This window comes from Dromiciops gliroides, chromosome 3, assembly GCF_019393635.1.
Source record: "Dromiciops gliroides isolate mDroGli1 chromosome 3, mDroGli1.pri, whole genome shotgun sequence".
Classification (NCBI taxonomy): Eukaryota; Metazoa; Chordata; class Mammalia; order Microbiotheria; family Microbiotheriidae; genus Dromiciops; species Dromiciops gliroides.
The window spans coordinates 576,002,224-576,021,498 of record NC_057863.1 but is presented as its reverse complement, the minus strand read 5'-3'; the positions used below and the strand labels follow the sequence as shown (position 1 = coordinate 576,021,498).

The following is a 19,275-nucleotide window of genomic DNA, read 5'->3' as shown; positions in this document are numbered from 1 at the left end:
TGAAAGATAATGATATATTAATTTATTATGTTATTTTGGGGGACATTTCATTATTCCATCATATATATATATACACACATACATATATGTATCATATATACACACACACACATATATGTATCATATATAATATACACACTGCCTCTGTTAGTTACCTACCCTATAATAATTTATAATCTAAAGTAATTATTCAAAGAGACCTTACCAAATAACTATGCCTATCAAGATCCGAATCACTTAAAGCATGAAGGCTATTAAATATGTGCCAAGGACCCAACAAGTCTATCAGCCAAATAAGTCCATCGATCTATATACTATCAATATAGTAATATTGATTCGGATTCATGATATTGTGTTCTTGTTACCTCTCACAATCAAAATAAATCCAGCTCCTTTGTATCTATAGTAATCAAATAATACTTATGTTTCTTCACTCGGTTAGCTTTCTTTAGCAAGGCCATGCAATTGAGAAATGGGATCATTGTATGAAATAAGGTCTAAAACTGAAACCAACTTCAGGTATTTTCTAACTCACTAGTCTGACTTAATTGTCACCACTCACCTGGAAGTGCCCTTACACATGAATTTCAGTAATCCTAAAATAATTTAAATTCATGTAGCATTCAGAGGCCAAGAACCAAATTAGTGACTCCTGATGACAGGTTTCCTGGGGAGAAATAAAGTTCTATAACATTTTATAATTTTCCCCCCTTCAAAGTTGCACAGAAATTGTTATTTTAAATATGAAAATAATTCATCAAAGTGATTGTATTGTGGCTTTTAATTTTCTTTTCCTTTTTCATTCTTAAAACCCCAAATGCCAGAGATCATATTATTTTACACATTCTTTAAATGGATGGCAGGGTGGCATTTACCTTAAAGTTTTAGCCTTCATTTAGACTGTATAAAACAAATGAGTCATATTGGATTTCAAAATATTTAATAAAGAATGACCAGCTGAAGATGGTGGGTTTATATTTGGAAATGATAGAAATATGGCTAGGACACTAAGAGTTGTCTGTTGGGAACGAGAGCTAAATTATTCCATCAGCCTCTTTAGCAGCTATAGTTTTACATGAGAAGGAAAAAAAACCCTCAGTGTTGCTTGATATTTCTCTCCTCTCCATAGACTTCAAAGCATTTTTTGTGGGGCTCAGGTAGGCCCTGGCAGAATATCAGCTGACTAACATGTGTTTCAGTGTCCCTGGGGTGAAGCCAATTCTCCATGGAAGAATCAATACATTAAGGACCCTAAAGACAGAAAAAAAAATTTACAAATGTCTTTAGAGTCGTTTTTGCTTTGATTTTAATTTCTTAGGAGTTTGTGTTACATTCTAAAATTCCCAAACATTTGCATGGCTTCCTACCTTGAAAAACTATCTTCTTTGAAACTCTGTTGTTGAATTCTTTCAGTCATGTTTGATTCTTCATGACCCCATTTGGGGTTTTCTTTTAAAAAATAATAATAAACATTGTTATTTATAGTTTTGAGTTCCAAATTTCATCCCTCCTTCCTTCCTTCCCCTCCTCCCTCCCTGAGGTGGTAAGCAATCAGATATAGGTTATACATTACCATATTAGTCATTTTATACAATAAAACTTTAAAAAATGAAAGGAAGTAAAGAATAGCATTCTTCGGTCTGTGTTCCATCAATATCAGTTCTTTCTTTGGAGGTGGATAGTATGTTTCATTATTAGTCCTTTGGGATTGTCTTTTATTTGACAAAGATACTGAAGTGGTTTGCCATTTGGTTTTCCAGATCATTTTGCAGATGAGAAAAATGAGGCAAACAGGATTAAATGATTTGCCCAGGGTCACACAGCTACTAAGTATCTGATGTCAGATTCAAACTCAGCAAGATAAGTCTTACTGATTTCAAGCCCACTGCTCTATCTACTCTGCCAGATAGCTAGTCTTTGAAACCTGATATAAGATCCAATTGTGTTGTCAAATGTATTGAAGACAAAGTGAAATGTATGGATGGAACAAAAAAAAAATAGTCATAAGAAATGTATGGATGGGCTGAACCAAAGACAGCAAATATATTAGAGAAACCCAGAAAATCTTGAATGGTACAAATATTGCTTCAGGATTTTCCGGCCCCTCTATAAAGTAAGAGTGCAGTTCACAATGTCTTACAATAGCTACCATAGAGCTCAATCTAATATAATGAGGAAAAACATGCTGAAGACCCATAGGAAAGGAGATAGGATTCAAGAATGAGGAGCCCTGTGTTACTATGCTGCATTTAAGCTCTAGTAATACTGACAATTATTTTGGTTTGGACATACTATAATTAAGAATATCTTTTGTGGATTGAAGGGTGAACATTTTGTATCTCTAAATTTAGCAACACATTCCATACAGTAGGAGTGAGAGCTCTTTCTGGATGTATAATTAAGATACCTTTTGAAGTCTTTTTATTTTTAAGTCCCCTGTTGGGTGTACTATCTGGAATAGTGAATTTAAGTAGTGGATTTGGCTTATCTCTAATCAGATATAATGATTTAATTCATACTGCTTTACTTAAAATCTTAGTAGTAAAATCTACGTCACTGAATCACTGTGAAGTCTGAGAAAACATTTCCTATATTTAATCATCAGGAAGTGGATAGATAGTGTAGTTGTTTGGAATTAAGAGGTCTTTATTCCTAATTAAATATTAAACCCATTATATCAGGTCCTTTCCCAAGTCAACAAGGTTGTAAAGATGAGCACCTTGTTTTCTAGCTAAACAGTTACCTTCTAAGATAATTGCAGATATTAGCAGCATGCCTAGGAGTCTTGTAGATAAAGCATTCAGAATGTGCCTTTCTGGAAGCTCAAGAGTCAAAGCAGACCAGAGGAAAGTGTGGAAGAGATTTAGGAGAATGGAAGAAATAAAAACAACCTGAGTTTCATCCGTATACCTTTAAAGACTAGAGATTAAAATAATAGGATGCTTACCTTCAACTCTTGGAATCTGAAGCAGAAGAGCATTCTAGGTTCAGAAGTGTAAGATGGAATGTTGTATACAGGGAGAAGTAAGTAGGTTAGTTTGGCTGAACTACAGAGCACTTGAGTGTGAATAACATATAAAAAGCCTGCAAAGACAGACTGGAGCCAGCTAGTGAAAGGCCTTAAATACCAAATGGAGGAGCTTATATTTTATGTTAACAGCAGTGGGAAGCTACTGAAATTCTTAAGCAAAGGAGTCGTATGATCAGGATTTTTAGAAATAACAATTTGGCCTTGTGTGGAGGAAAAATCCAAGAGGGAAGAGACTGGATTCAGGGAAAATATTTAGGATGCCATCGCCACACATAGTTCAGGCAGGAGATGACAAGGGCAGTTTGGGTGTGAGTGGAGAAGAGTGGGTTGATGCAACAGATATTAAGGATGTGTACTTGAATGGAGAAGGAAACTACTCCAGTATGTTTTCCAAGAAAGCCAGACACAAAGAGTCAGACAGGACTGACGGAACACAAGTGACAAGAGTTGGTAACTGACTGAGAACATTGGGTGGGAGTTAAGTAAGAGGGAGGAGTTGAGTCTCTTCTTGTCTCAGTCTGACTGCAATTGCCTGCTGGTTGGTGCCCCTGCCACAAGTCTCTTTCCACACTCCAGTCCATCTATTCAGCTGTCAAAGTGATCTTAAAGTGCAGGTCTGATCATGTCACCTCTCAACTCAATAAACTCCAATGGCTCCCTCTCATCTCCAGGATGAAATACAAAAGGCTCTGCTTGGCTTTTAAAGTCCTTTATAAACTGTCCCTCTACCCACCCAGCTTTGCAGTCTTCTTACACTTTTCATTCCACTGACACTGGTCTCCTTGATAATCCTTGAATAAGACACTCCCAAATCCTGACTGTGGGCATTTTCACTGACTGTCCCTTGTGCCTCAAATGGTCTCCCTCCTTATTTCTACCTCCTGGTTTCTCTGGTTTCAAGCGCCAGATAAAATCCCACATTCTACAGAAAGCCTTTCCCATTTCTTCTTCTTCTTCTTCTTCTTCTTCTTCTTCTTCTTCTTCTTCTTCTTCTTCTTCTTCTTCTTCTTCTTCTTCTTCTTCGGGTGAGGCCATTGGGGTTAAGTGACTTGCCCAGGGTCACACAGCTAGTATGTGTCAAGTGTCTGAGGCTGGATTTGAACTCAGGTCTTCCTGACTCCAGGGCCGGTGCTCTATCCACTGAACCACCTAGTGCCCCCCCATTTCTTCTTAATTCTACTATCTCACTTTTTAAAAAATCCAATTTATCCTATTTATCACTTGTTTGTACATAGTTGTGTCCATATTATCTTTCCCATTAGACTTCAAGTTCCTTGACAGCAGGAACTATCTTTTATCCCCTTTTTAAATCCCAGTTTATAGACTGACTAACTGATTGATAAGAAATAAACCAAAAGGTTATTGCCATAGACCATGCATGAGGAAGTGAGAACCTACACAAGAGTAGTAACAGAGCCAGAGGAGAAAAGGAGGCATATGTAAGAGATGTTACAAAGGCATAATCAACAGGACTTGGCATCAAATACTGTGGGATGAGAGTGAAGAGTTGAGGGATATTATACTCGAGTGCAAACCTGGATGACTGGAAGATTGGTGGTACCCTCAACAGCACAGTGATAGAAGAAGGTTTGGGAGGGAAATGAATGACTTCAGTTTTGGTTGTGTTGAGTTGAAGATGTTTATAGGACATCCAGTTTGAGATGTCCAGTAGGAAGTTAGAGTTATGAGACTGCAGGTCAGGAGAGATTTTAGGGCTGAATAAATAGAACCAAGAAGCATTTGCATAGGTATGATCATCGAATCTATGGATGCTAAGGAGATGACCAAACAAAATAATATAGAGGGAACACCAAGTTAATGAGCATGATCTAGATGACAATCCAGCAAGAGAGACCAAGAAGGAATGACTGGGCATGTAGGTGAAAATCAAAAAAGAACATTCAGGCACTTCTACTTGTGTGTGTGTATGTGTGTGAGGCACTTGGGGTTAAGTGACTTGCCCAGGGTCACACAGGTAGTGTCAAGTGTCTGAGACCAGATTTGAACTCAGGTCCTCCCAACTCCAAGGCCGATGTTCTATCCACTGTGCCACCTAGCTGTCCCACTTCTACTTTTCTTTTGAGTATGATTCTTTTAAGGTAGTAGAACCCTAAATAATAAATTTCCCCTTCAACCTTTTGAAATAATTACAATGAAATTTAAAATATAATTTAAATTTTATATTAAAACTAAATTTGCTAGAATCTGGGTTGATATTATGGTTCTTTGTATTTATTACCCTGTAGCAAACTGCATGCTTAGCATATAATTCAGGAACATGGAAATGTCAGATTCATGGTCAAACAAGATGATAACATGGACACATTATATACTAAATGTATACAGTGGGAAAAGTTCAAAGTTCATGATCCTTCTATCTAGCACTAAAAGTAGCATTAAAGATTATTTAGCTGGTTTTTTTGGTTTTGTTTTCATTTTCAGAAAGTAAGAGATTAAATTAGAATCAGACCTTTATTAAGCACCTGCTGTGTCTAAGACACCATACTAAACTTTGGAAAGGCCAAGGCAAAATGAGAAATGGTTCTTGCCCTTCAGGAATTTATCTCCTAGTTATACAACAATATTTGAGGAAGGGGCTGGTGAGCACTAATAACTAGCTGTATCAGGAAAGGCTTTCCCCATAAGAGATAACAACTAAGATGAGTGTTGAAGGAAGCTAGAAATGCTAAGACATAAGGTGAAGTAAGAGTACATTCCATGTATGGGCAGCAACTTGTACAAAGGCATGAATAGAGAAGATGGAGTATTGAGTTTGGGGAAGAAAAAGGAGGTCAGTTTGGATAGAGTGAATGAAGGGGAAGAGGTATGCACACATGCATGAGCATATCTGCAAACATGTTTGTATATGCTATATGTGTATATTACCAGTTACTGTGCCACCTACCTGCCCATGCTTTTCACTCTTAGTGCTTCCTCCCTGAAGATACACACATACCCCTTTGTCATGTATTTGGTATAAACTTTGGCAAGGGCTTTGAACTATGATGACTGGATCAGACATTCCAATGAGTTAGAAAATCAGAACATGTCATATAATATATCACACATGCTCAATAAGCATGGTATAATATATATTCATATAATATATATTTACATGATAGGCTGATCTGGAGGGTATATCTTTATAAGTATATGCCCTAACCTGCCAATCCTTATCCTACTCATTTCCCATAATCTATTCCTTTACCCCACCTCAGCCATACAGAAAGATATCATACCCTTGATCTCGCCATCACACACAAATACATCATCTCCTTTTACATGAACTCTGAAGCTCCTTTATCTGATCATAATTTATTGGCTTTCCATCTCTCCCACTGCCTTCTAATACTAAACTCAGCTCATTACAATGAGGAAGAGCTGGATGTTGGTAGGTTGGTAATAGACCCTGATTATAGCAGGAGCAGAGTCTTACAGGAAATTCTTACACTACCTGGTCTTAAGACACTTTGTCTTAAATTTGTCTTAAATTTAGTTGATTTTAAAAGTGACAATAAATGCCTTTATTATTTAATTTGTATCAAGTTGTTTTCTTTTCAAAATTTGTGGAACATCTTAGGAAACATTAAATTGGTGATGAAAAGAAAGGTGGAAGATGGTGGTACCTGGAACAATTGTCAAATTCTTTTAAGCCTGAGAGCAAGCTATCATCATAGCACATCTTTTAAATGAGGCCTTTTTTTTTAAATCAAGTCAAGACTGTTTGCTCATCGTCGTCATTGTTGTTGTTATTTTTTCCTGACATACCAGAAAGTTTCACTTGGTGCTCCTGAATTAGCCAAATACGTGATGGAAATGTATTTCCTTAAGTGATACCAGATCAGAACTCCTGGCATGTCATATTTTAAGAGAATTAAGGGAGTTTAGGAGATCAGTAAAGAATATGGAATGATTTCACAGTGGAATTAAGATTTCATCTTAGGGTAGAGGAAGGAGGAAGTAGAAAAATGATGAAGTTGAACCTTTTTGAGAATTTTTCCTTTAACTTTAAAATCTGAGTCACACAGAGAGGGCCCTCAGATCTTTGGAAATGGTCATTTTCCATCCCTAGGAAAAGTTCATTTATACCATTTTCAAGGAAACATCAGCATTTCTTTGGAGACTTTCTCATTTATCATTCATCAAAACCTCAGTGGCATCAAGAAGTATGTTCACTAAATCTCTATGGTTTTTAAACCTTTCAAACTAAATTCTAGGAAAACATTATACATATTTCTTTAAATGCATTTGCAGTAGAATTCAAAAGTCCCCCACAACCTGGTGCCTTCATTCTTTTCCTGTCTTCTCATACTTTGCTTTCCTCCACATACTTTGCAATCTAATAATACCTAATATCTTGCTCTTACTCATGCATAACATTCCAAATGCCAACTCTATCCCTTTTCACTGGATGTCCTCCATGCCTAGAATGCTCTCCCACCTCACCTCTGCCTCCTGGTTTTCCTCATAACTCAGCTCATTTTTTTTTTCTTCTGAAAGAGGCCTGTCCCAATCTCCTCCCATTGCTAGTGCTTTTCCCTTGAGGTTATCTCCCATTTACATTTATGTATCTTGGATATACATCTTGTTTGCTTGAAACTTTGTAAAATATCTACAGTTTAAATATTTTTTAAAATTGTAATGCCCTAACCCTGAGTACCAATAGCACCTTATGGATCAGATGGGAGAAGTCAAGGAAAATACAATGAGATGTAGTAAAAACAAACAAACAAACAAACAAAAAAACAAACATAAACCAAAACAACAAACAAACAAAAAACCACTGGATATGGAGTCAGAGGACTTTACTTTAGCTAAAAAGTATATTGAGTTTCTTCAGGAGGTGGTGGATTCTCCCCCTTGAAGGTCTTCAAGCAAAGACTAGAACATCATCATTTACTTTGATATAATCGGGATTCCTTTGACATATGGTTGAACTATATGGCTGCCAAAATCCCTTCTAACTAACAATTTGTGATTTTATGATTCTTTAATTCTGATTCACTAAACCTCAATTTCCTCATCTATAAAATGAAGAATCTGGACTTGATCTCAATGGCCCTTGGCTAACTCTGAATCTAAGAGCAGGTGGGAGGGGGAGAATTTTTAAGTCTCTCTTTTTTTTTTAAAGCAAGACAACTTGATAGTAAGGTTTTATAAAGCATAACAAACAGCATTGTGGCATAATGGACCAAGTACTGGACTTGGAGTCAGGAGACAAAGGTATAGATCCTAGCCCTCTAATGTGCTATACATGGGCAAGTCACTTAACCTCTCTGTAAATAAGGATAATAACAAGTATTGTTCAGCCAAGATAATATATGCAAAACATTTTGCAAACCTTTGGAATAGGAAACTGCTGGTAAGGAAGATACCAATGAAGATCAGCAGCTATGCTACAATTTATGGTCTTAAAGAACTGTTTTAGAGAGGTATGAAAGTGGGAGAACCATCATGTTTTCTGCTCCCTAGGGAAGCTCCTAAGTTAAGGACCCCCAACAGGCAAAAATTGTCCTCAAAACACTGACCCTGCCCTCCAACAAAGTCCATGAAAAATGGCAGATGCTGATTAAATCCGGTTATATAACTAAAGATTGGATGGAATTGGGACAGTGATCTAGCTTAGGACCTGAAGCAAAGGGAACTGGACTTCAGCTGGGACCAGCCGTCTTCCCAGAAGCTACTTGGAGCAAGGACTGAGTGAGGCAGGTGAAAAGTAAATTCTCCACATGGGAGGAATCTGAGACAGCTTTGAGGTCCAGAGAATGAGCAATGAGGGGCAAAGAGTGGGTGAAAGGTAAAACTACTAAAGATCTTAAGAGGAAAATTCAATTAAAAACCTAGAGTGCATAAATCAATAATGAATAGACTTGTTGTTTATCCTTTGTTCTTGAAGAGGTTCTTGACATCTGGGTGATGTCATGACTTACAGTGCATTGGATTTAAATGAGGGAGTGCTGTGAAAAGTCACCAACCTCACTCTCTCCTCCAGAGCCATCTGGGTCCAATGGCAAGATATATATCAGGATGACTGGAGATGGCCCCAGATGTGTAAGGTGGTTGGGGTTAAGTGACTTGTCCAGGGTTACACAGCTAGTAAATGTCTGAAGTGAGGTTTTAACTCAGGTCTTCCTAACTTCAGGGCCAGTGCTCTAGCTACTACACCACCTAGCTGTCAACCATGAATATGCTAAAATTAGAAAGGAAGAGGACTATCAAAATAGCCAAGGGGTTACAAAACTATTGCAAGACAAAGCAAATTGAACTAACCCCTAATGAAACATAGAGCGCTATTGATTCCCAAAAGATTATGGAAGCTCAGTATGATACTTTAGAATGGTTTGAGAGTGAAGAATTTTGAGAGAATTTAATAGGAAACAAATAGCAGAATTTATGACTTACAAAGAAGAAACAATTAGAATAATCAAAATAGTTGACTCTGTGGTGGCAAATTTCTCCAAAGAAGCCAAAAAGAGAACAACAGATTTGGAATATAAATACACTGAAATGAAAGATAGTCTGGAAGAAGAGAAGCTAGAAGTATGATCTCTATATAAGCAAAACATAGGTATCTTAAAAACAAGGCTATAAAGACAACTTTAGGGGAATTACCGAGGGCAGTGAGCTAAAGGGATTTTCTCAGGGTCCTTTAGACAATATATATCAAAGGTCAGACTTGAATCCAGATCACCCAGATACTGAACCTTCTCCAGCTATTATAATAAGCCATTAAATATGCATCAGACAAGCAGTTAGAAAACAAATGCTTTTGAGTTTGCAAATATCAATTTGGCATTGTGTGGCAGGTGGATTAAAGAAGGAATAGGCTGGATTCAAGGAGACCAATTAAGAAGTTATTGTAATAACTTAGACAAGAAGTATACTAGGCAAGTAGTAACAAGGGAACAGACTTTGGAAAATTATATTGGCCATGTGGCATTTATTGTCACTTCACCTCACTGGACCTTAGTTTCCTTATCTGTAAAATAAAGGATTTGGATTAAATGACTTCTGATATCTCTTTCAGCTCCAAATCTGATCCCGTGATTAATCTTTGATAGAAATTATTGTGTGATATTGAGCTTTAAAATTATTATTCAAAAAGTAGGACTCTCTAGTCTCATACATTGTTGATGAGCATATGAAAGAGATTAGGAATTGTGCCCCACTTGGCTGGGTGGGGAGGAAGACCTAAACCTTTAATTTTATTTATTCCTTTTATTAAGTCAACTGGCCAGCACTGGCCTCATCTGAACTCTCATGTGGCACAGGGCAAGCAGCCTCAGAAAGCAAGGCTTGCAGTTGGCAATAGAACTAGGCCATCAGGCATACCATCAGTGTCAAGCGTTACAGCTGCATGAAGGATCTGGACCCAAGCCAGCCTTTTTTTTGCTGCTGTTCTGTGACTGGGCCTCTCAGTGCCCAGATACTTTCCCATCAGTCATACTTAATTCATACACTCTTGAAAGACATAAATAGAAACCTGACATAGTAGTGGAAGCTGCAAAGTCATTTCTAGATATGGAATATCATGAGTTTACAACAGGCTTTTTGGAGTTCACATGGTAGATTTGGCAGTCCAGTAGTCATAAACAGGCAGGAACTGGGTATTAAAGCTAGAAGGAGCATGGACTTGGAGCTAGAGAGTAACTTCAGGGTTAGTGGCCAAATAAATTGCTGATTACTAGCTTGAACATAAAGTAAAGTGAGAACAAAAAAATGTAAATAAAGGCAGTGATCAGGAAAATGAGGTCTGAGTAGAAGCATTAAGAGATTATGTAGACCTAGTAGGCTTAGAGAGAAAAACCAAGCATTTTTGGCAATAAAATTAATTGCTGGTGACATGAGAACCAGAGAAAGACATTAATGCCTTAAGGGGGTTATAATAAGGCAGTGAAGTAATGTCAGGCTTGAATAGAAATATTTTTTGATCCATGAGTGAAAGGGAGCACATGTTCTAAAATATAGATTCAGAGAATGGGTGTTGGCTGCCATACTTGAATGCCAGCCATTTCTATTTTTCATTGAGTAATACAGAATGGTTCAAGTTAGTGTGGCACTACCAGGCAAAACTGAGGAGATCTCTTATTTCCCAGATGCCTCACTTTAAAATCTCTATTTCAAAAGATTTACCCCTTCTCATGAATGTGGTACATTAGGTGAAGAATTGGGTGAGCTGCCCTTGATCTCTTCCATAGCTAAGCTGTTGTGCTTCTATGCCTAATATGAAAAGATAAATTTGATGTTTAAGAAATAAAGCCATATATAATCTCTATATATTCTCTAGTTTCCATCTGTAGCTACCCTTTAAGTCTACTTAAGAAATATTTTGCTAAAAACATTGACTCTTTCGGTAACATAACTATACAATAACTAAATCAAATAGGAGGAGAAGAATGGGCTTTATTGCCTTTGGAAAATTCTGCAATACTTTTAATGACCCCCAAATACATTCTTGCAACAAAGGTGTATCTCTTAAAAGATGATATTTTACTTGTGATCTATACAGCTGAGAGTCAGAGTACCATGGTCTCTGAAGAATTAAAGTTGAGTCTTACTCGAAGTCATAGGAAAGGTTCATGGTAGGGGTGAGCAGGCCACAACACATTACAAAGGATTACTTAGGCAATGAATCATAAAAAATGTCATCAGAGTGATGTGCGATAGGGAAAAAAGATGAGCCAAGCACAAAGGAAGCCAAAGGAACATTTTTTCTATTGGTGTCCACATGATGTTAAGAGAATAAGAGGAAGACCCTCCCTAACTCTTCCCACCGGGATGATTTGGGGGAATACATGGATAAGTTACACAGAATGGGCAGGCATTTTTCAGTTAATATCTTATCATTGGAGGAAATATGCAAATTGATGATATCACAGAACTATCTGAATATTAATTAATTAATGCATAGCATTCTACATTTATTTTGAAAGGGTTAACATTCATCTATATTTACTGCCATTATTAATTATTGTGATTTTAAGAAAAGTTAAACAAACCTCAAAGAGTATATTTTAACCTTTAATTATTTTAAATCATCTTTGTTTTATTTTATGCTACTTGACAAAATAATACTAATTTCCATGTGGCTAGCAACCCTAGAAATAGACATTGAAGGGCAATATACAATCCCTTTTTGGGAATCCTCTACTAACCATTACTTGTTGGAATTGAACAGAAAACCATTGTGTTCTGGGGTGGAGTCCATTAGCCTCCTTCAAGGGACCAAACCCCTTTGTTATGGAGAGGGGTTTGCCAAAAAGATCATTTCAAAGAATGGGCAAATAAGCGGAAGGATATGCCCCAAATGAAAAGTATAAGAGTAGTTATCAGAAATTAAATGGTATTCCAAATATTTGGGCTTATTTTAAGTTAGGGAATAATCTTTAAGTGGGATGCCTTGGGGGTAGATACCTTGTGCTATGGAGAATTATGAATGTGGAAAGAGGGCTTCCCTTTCTCTCCTCATGTCACTTCATTCAGACATCTTCTACCACTATCTTTTCTTACCTTGCATGAAAAGGTAGCTTTTCTACTTGCAAAGGAAGACTCTCTATATACCCTTGATTCCATCGAATCCAATTCCATCCCACCTCATCTCCTCTTTTTTGTAGCAGATTGCTCCTACTACCATCACCACACTTTCTTATCTTCAAATTATCACTATCAACTGGCTACATCCCTATTGTCTACAAACACACTAATGTCCCCACTATTACTATTTTTAAAAGTCTCACTTGATCCCATTTCATTGAGGGTATCCCCCAAGGCTCTGTCCCAGGTCCTCTTTACTTTTCACTCTATTATATACAGTGTTATCTCATTTGGTGAAGCTTCAATTGCTTACTTCAAGATTCAGCTCAAATCCCACTCCACAGCTGCTGGTACTTTCCCTCTGAGACTACCTTCTGTTTACTTTCTTTATATCTTGTATGTACCTAGTTATTTACATATTATCCACCACCACCACCACCACCCCCACATAAGAATATAAGCTCCTTGAAAGCAAACACTGTTTTGCCTTTCTTTTTATCTCTATTGCGTAGTACCATGTCTGGCATGTAATAAGTGCTAAAAATAATAAATGATCTTATGAGGTTTCTACCACTGACTACTCATGGTGCAAACCTCATACAATGATTTAATCTAAGAATTAAATAGTCAGTCTTAGAATTAAAAGTAATCCAATCCAACCAGAACACTGTTAGCTTTGTATAATGGAGGAGGCAACATTTACATGGAAAGAGTACTAGCTCTGGAGAGAAAGGAGATGAGTTCAAATTCCATCTCTGATTCTTACTAATTCTGGAGGGGGAGGGGGTGCATGTGTGTGTGTGTGTGTGTGTGTGTGTGTGTGTGTGTATATGCACACACCTAATTTTCACCAAGTCATTTAACATCTTTGGATCTAGTCTCTTTAGACTGATAAGTTAGGCTACATGATTTCTGAGATTCCTTTAAGTGCTAGGTCTAGGTCCATGATCTTTCTTCAATATAAATCACAGACATTCATTCAGCATTTTTTTTGTGGGGCCATGAGGGTTAAGTGACTTGCCCAGGGTCACACAGCTAGTAAATGTCAAGTATCTGAGGCCACATTTGAACTCAGGTCCTCTGGAATCCAGGACCAGTGCTCTATCCACTGTGCCACCCAGCTGCCTCCAAACAAACCGTTTCAATTTTTTTTGGTAGGGCAATGAGGGTTAAGTGACTTGCGCAAGGTCACACAGCTAGTAAGTATCAAGTGTCTGAGACTGCATTTGAACTCAAGTCCTCCTGAATCCAGGATCTGTGCCACCTAGCTGCCACAGAATTTTCATATTTTCAATACATTAAATCCTCTACCTAATTTCTGGCTAGCTCCAAATATTAGAATGTTTTCCCCCCTTATATTGAACTTGTGTACCTCCCTATAACTGCCACACAATAGTCCAACTTCTGTCCCCTGTAATATTTTTTAAAGTATTTATCACACTTCTTTAAAATGTGGTGAGTATTAATATAACTAGCTTATTCTATCTAGTCTTATCACCCTCCTACAAGACCATATAATATGTACATTTTAAATTTACCTTTCATTCCCACAGTTGCAGTCATGTTTAGTGAGACTATTAGCCTATTTTAATTTTTACTTCAGTAGTGATATAGGACATGGAAAGAGTTAAAACATAGTGTATGAGTTTTCTCAATTAAAAATATTTATAAACCACTACACTAAGGCGTTTAGTCAAATCAAGGTTTTATTAATTCTAAGTAAATCCTGGAAATATAGTATGATACTTCTTTTTGAAAGAATATCGTGTTATAGGGCACCTAGGTGGCACAATGGATCAAGCACTGGTAAAGCATGTTATATATTAGAAGAATTAAAAGTACATTTTTGAGTTCAAGAAATTAAGTGGTTGTCATAACAATTTTTTTTGTTCTACTCATTTTGGTATTGTATGTTCTTCTAGGTAGATTATTGTGGGGGCAGCTAGGTGGCACAGTGGATAAACCACTAACCCTGGATTCAGGACCTGAGTTCAAATCCAGCCTCAGACACTTGACACTTACTAGCTGTTTTACCCTTGGCAAGTCACTTACCCCTCACTGCCCCACCAAAAAAAAAAAAAACCCTACAAATGGGCAGCTAGCTAAGTGGTGCAGTAGATAAAGCACTGGCCCTGGATTCAGGAGGACCCAAGTTCAAATGTGGCCTCAGACACTTGACACTTACTAGCTTTGTTACCCTGGACAAGTCACTTAACCCTCATTGCCCTGAAAAAAAAAGAAAAGAAAAAGAAAAGAAAAAAGAAAAAATAGGTAGATTATTGTGTTTGAAGGCCTACCTAATTTTCCTGATTATTGACCCATTGATGTGATAAAAAAGAAATTAATATTTTGTTGCTGTCATCTTTAAAGAAAATGAATAAGGGTCATGAGTGCTTTCCATGGTTAATAATAATAATTTAATTTGCATAGTTCTTTAAGGACTGTGAAACACTTAATAAATATAGAAATATATGTATGCCTATACACTATCTCATTTTATCTGTATTCCCTCTGAAGAACAATATTTGATAAAACTATTTTCCTGGAGCAGCTAGGTGGCGCAGTGGATAGAGTACCGGCCCTGGAGTCAGGAGTACCTGAGTTCAAATCCAGCCTCAGACACTTAACACTTACTAGCTGTGTGACCCTGGGCAAGTCACTTAACCCCAATTGCCTTACCAAAACAAACAAACAAACAAAAAAAAAAACCTATTTTCCTAAGAATTTAAGTAAACTCTGATTAATACTCTGATTTCCTTCAAATAGTGATTTGATAGCAAACTTCTTTATAGCTATACCCAACAAGCCTATTATCTGATATTATTCTAATCATCTGTGCTGCTTCACTTCCCTCAATGAGGGCAAAAGGACAAAATGCCATGCTTAATCCTATTTGGCAAATAAGGAAAAAAATAGGAATTCATTAATATTTAACTGTGATAAAGGATAATAAAGGGACAGAACCCTTGGGGAAGCTATTCATTTTCTTTCCTTTCCTTTTTTTTTAAAGAGAAGCTACATGATTCCTTTGAATACATGTACATTTTAAAGAGAATGAATCACAATGGACTGTTCCTTTTTCTTAAGAGCAAAAATACCTGTTGACTAAAGAACTATTCATATTTCATGCTTCACTAGAGGTACTATTTTCCAGAAAAAGGAACGTAAATTTAGTAATATTTTCTAATTAGGTTTCAAAAGGTATCAGTCAGTCAACAAACATTTATTTAGAACTTACTCTTTGTCAGGCACTGCGTGAAGTGCTGGGGATATGAAGAAAAACAAAAACATTGCTCTTGCTCTTAAGGAGTTCATATTCAAATGAGGATGGAAACATGTTGTTTCATGTAAATAACCAGGTAATACAAGATATATGAAGTGTAAATGGAAGGTGAATCTCAGAGGGCATGCACTAACAGCTGGCAGGGGGGAGGTCTCATACAGGGGATGAGATGGAAGTCTTACAGGGAGTCAGGAAAGCTAGGAGGCAGAGGTGAAGAGGAGAAGATTCCAGTTATGAGGAACAGCTGATATAAAGGCATTGAGTCTGGAGTTGGAGTGCCATGTACAAGGAACATCAAATAGGTCAATGTTGCTGGATTGTAGAGTTTGTGGAGGAAATAAAGTATTAAGACATTGGAAAGTTAAGAAAAGGTCAGGTTGTAAAGGGCTTTCCACAACAGAGGTTTTTATATTTTATCTCAGAAAAAAATAGGAGGCCATTGGAATTGATTAAGTTGTGAGGTCAGATCTTAGCTCTAGGAAAACCACTTTGGCATTTGAGTAGAGAATGTCTTGGAGTGGACAGAGTCTTTAGATAGGGAAACCAACCAGAAGGATATTCACAACAGTCCAGGAGTAAAGGGCCTGTACCAAGATGGTGGCTATTTGAGTAGAGAAAAGGAGCTGTATACAAGAGATGCTGTGAAGCATGAATGAGTTGAGTAAGAAAGAAGAGTAAAGGGTGACACTGAGATTCTAGGTCTGAGTGACTGGGATGATAGTAGTAGCTTTGATGAACCTATGGCAGTGTCTTAAGGGGCACCTATGGTTAGTGGACATGATCTAGATGAAGATAGAACAAAGAAGGCTGAGAAGTTTGGTCATATGGGTAGAGGAATTGGGAGAGACTGACATTGCAAAAACCAAGAGAAAAGAGAATAAAAAAAAGAGAAAAGAAGAATGTAACACAGAGGTTAAGAAAGATGAGGAATGAGAAAAGACCAATATATATGTCAATTAAGAGATCATTGGTACATTTGGAGAGGATGGTTTTGGTTGAATGATGAGATCAGAAGCCAGATTGTAAAGGGTTTTGAAGAGTACAGTAATGGAAGAACCTAGCATAGGGAGCTTTTTCAGGTAGTTTATTTCTAAAGTAGAGGAGAGATGTAGGATGATAGCAAGGATGGTAGGATAAAATTCGTTTTTTTAAGGGTAGGGGAGACTTAAGAATATTATAGGCAGCAGGGAAGGGCTAGTGGATAAGGGAAAGCTGAAAATGAGAATGAGCATGGGAATGACAGTGTGGACAATCTGCTATAAAAGACTGAACAAGATGAAAGGGGATGTATAAAGGGTTTTTCCTTGGGAAGGAAAATGGTCACCTCCTCATGTGAGATAAGGATAGAGAAAATAGTGGAAGAAGATGTCTGAATAATGTGACATGAGGAAAAGAGAACAGGGATCTCTTGGGGATTGGACTCAAGTTTTTCAATTAAATATGAGGGGAGATTCTCAGATGAAAAAAAAAGGTAGAAGGCAGGGAACCATGAGATACTTGAGGGATGGAAAGCTTTGAAATAAATGCTGTGCTGAATGAAGGAGTGAACTGATTAGAATCTGTGAATCTGATTCTCATAAAATCTTCCAACTTAATAAAACTTTTCCAAAGATGGCTGATTAATTGTCAGTGGAATTAGCTTTGTTCAGAAAAGTTGTGGGTCAAAACACTTACACTGTTATTATTAAAGCATGTTATTATTAGAGCAGGCTAAATCACTCAACTATAAGCAAATGCTGCTTAATACATGACTTTATTGCAAATGCTATTTTTTTCATTTTAGAGAATTAAGTGGAACTGGAATAGAATAAATAATTAGGTCTGGTATTTTTATTGAGTTCATTCCTGTTATTTTTACTTTCAAATCAAAATTTTATTCATATTTGGAGAACTTCATATAACATAATATCTTTAATGATAAAGCTTGATTTTCCTCTTTTTATTCATGAGAACTGGAATTGTAAATTTTTTTTAGATCCATAGCCCACCACTCATTTCTCTGCTAGTTGAACCAGTAGAGACAGGTTTAATTGTAGAGTGATATAAGAAGTTGTTAGGGGCAGCTAGGTGGTGCAGTGGATAAAGCACCCACCCTGGATTCAGTAGGACCTGAGTTCAAATTCAGCCTCAGATACTTGACACTTACTAACTGTGTGACCGTGGGCAAGTCACTTAATCCCCATTGCCCAGCAAAAATAATAATAATGAGAAGAAGAAGTTGTTAATTGGGGGCAGCTATGTGGCACAGTGGATAAAGCATCAGCCCTGGATTCAGGAGGACCTGAGTTCAAATCTAGTCTCAGACACTTAATCTGTACTAGCTGTGTGACCCTGGTCAAGTCACTTAACCCTTGTTGCCCTGAAAGAAAGAAAGAAAGAAAGAAAGAAAGAAAGAAAGAAAGAAAGAAAGAAAGAAAGAAAGAAAGAAAGAAAGAAAAGAAGTTGTTAACTTTTTTTGGTATTGTGGACCCCTTTGTCTATCTTGTAAATAATGTTTTTAATAATTGAAGAAAATATCAAATTTAATTTAGAGGTTAGTGAAAATAAAGATGTAATTTTTCTCATTCAAATTTGCAGACTGACTTCCAGGTTAATAATCCTTGATCTAACCTGTGGCTCTACCCCTACTTTTATATCTGAGCTCACAAAACACTGAAAATAGTATTTTAGGAGGAATTGAGATAGTTGCCTTGCTCTCTTTGAGGTACTACAGAAGGGAATGGCAGTGAAAATGGTCTGTAGATATCAAAAAACAGGCAGAAATGGGTCATCTGAACTTGTGTCTGCATCCTACTAGATCTAAACTTTTTGCTGATCTGTCCAAGAAACTTTTGTGAAGTGTTGGTTTTTTTCTATTAGAGCTTCTCATACGATCATCAGTAGCCTCATTGCTATAAAGCTAGGAATTTTTAGTAGAGATATAGGTATAGATATATACATATGTCTAATGATACCCATCTCTAGGATGGGGCAGGGGGGAGAGGGAAGAAAAAAGGGGGGAAATTTACACGATAACTTTATTGTGTATTTTAAAAGAATAGCAAGTTTCGCATAATAGATTTACAGTTTCATGTATAATCATCTTTTTATTATACTGTTATAGAAATGTTTAATTACAAAAACTAAAAATAAAATAAATAAAAATTTTTTAAATTACTAAGGCCAAGTTTAAGGAGTTATTACATTTGTTTCTATTGTATTTGGTGGTTATAGTAATGATAGCAAGTTACTGTTGTATTTTCTACTAACTTTGGTTTTGTTTCCCTGTTATTTATACTCAATTCCATATACCACATCTGTTTTACTAAAGTTGGTTGAAGAATTGGTCATTTTTCTTGGAAAGGTTTTCTTGAAGTCATCATTACAGCTGAGAGGCAGTGTGGTATGAAGGTTAAAAAGTTTTGGTTTTGAGACTTGCCCCTGATAC

The 19,275-nt window shown here is 36.8% G+C and overlaps 1 protein-coding gene across 1 annotated transcript in view; it reads left to right on the top strand.

Annotated features, from left to right (window-relative positions):
- FREM2 (FRAS1 related extracellular matrix 2) overlaps window positions 1-19,275 on the top strand; it is a 216,199-nt gene that overhangs the window by 14,167 nt on the left and 182,757 nt on the right.